The following is a 1,058-nucleotide window of genomic DNA, read 5'->3' as shown; positions in this document are numbered from 1 at the left end:
TGTTGTGTAAGTAGAAGTAGTATTTATCTACTTATACATGTGTTTTTTATTTCTAGGTTAGCATGGGTGTCACTTTAAAGGGACTCAGCTGAAAATACTAAAAAGATTTATACATACCTGGGGCTTCCTCCAGCCCCATCCGCTCGGATCGCTCCCACGCTGCCATCCTCCGCTGCCTGCAGCTTCGGGAACCGTGTCCTGTCACTGACGCCAGTCAGCTCCAGTCTACGCAGAAGTGGCCCTCTATGTATCTCTCCAGCAGCGCACTTCTGGAGCCGACTGACAGAAGTGACGGGACCCGGTTCCCAAAGCTGCGGGCAGCGGAGGACGGCGGCGTGGGAGCGATCCGAGCGGATGGGGCTGGAGGAAGCCCCAGTTATATTTAAGTCTTAGTATTTTCAGCTCTGGTACACTTTAAGATGTGAACACAGACTGTAATTGTCAGGATGGCCACCAGAGGGCAGTGAAGCACCAGCAGTGAATTCATGACCCACAAAGATCATTATTTTGTTCATGAGGGCAGAGTCAGAACAGCTAATTGGAGTGTGGACAAATTTTGGCGCCTGCCATGCAAACTGCAGCTACTTCGTGCCCGCTATTAGCAGCCGCAGTTCGCACAGTGTATTTTTGTCGAGTTCCACATGTAGTGCAAATTTGGCTTTATTTTACTAAGTTTTTTTCTAACAATAAGACATTATGCCGAAACCCGGCATCGAACCAGGGACCTTTAGATCTTCAGTCTAACGCTCTCCCAACTGAGCTATTTCGGCTACAAAGTAGTGGCACAGTGGGCGGCACTGCGCCCGCTATTTAGCGGTGGCCAAAACGTGGTATTATTAGCATTTCACTAACATTCCAGGGGGTACTTGAGATCCTATTGCCCCTCCCCTTATAGGCTTTACTTATATAGCCCCTCCCCTTGTAGGCTGTACTTGCCAATACCAACTCTTTAAAGGGTAGAAGATATCTGAATAAGGAGTACAGCGGCTCTCACCGCTGCCGCAAAACTCAGAGGCGACGTTAAATACTATTCCCCCTCCGAGTTGTCGCAACTCGGA

At 49.1% G+C, this 1,058-nt stretch overlaps 1 non-coding gene across 1 annotated transcript; it reads right to left on the bottom strand.

Annotated features, from left to right (window-relative positions):
* Positions 1-697: 697 nt before the first annotated feature.
* Positions 698-770, bottom strand: TRNAF-GAA (transfer RNA phenylalanine (anticodon GAA)). Its single transcript has one exon. It is a non-coding gene; the product is annotated as a tRNA-Phe (tRNA).
* Between the last annotated feature and the right edge of the window lie 288 nt (positions 771-1,058).

Source organism: Hyperolius riggenbachi, chromosome 6, assembly GCF_040937935.1.
Source record: "Hyperolius riggenbachi isolate aHypRig1 chromosome 6, aHypRig1.pri, whole genome shotgun sequence".
In the NCBI taxonomy this organism is placed as follows: Eukaryota; Metazoa; Chordata; class Amphibia; order Anura; family Hyperoliidae; genus Hyperolius; species Hyperolius riggenbachi.
This window is presented reverse-complemented; position numbering and strand designations above follow the sequence as displayed.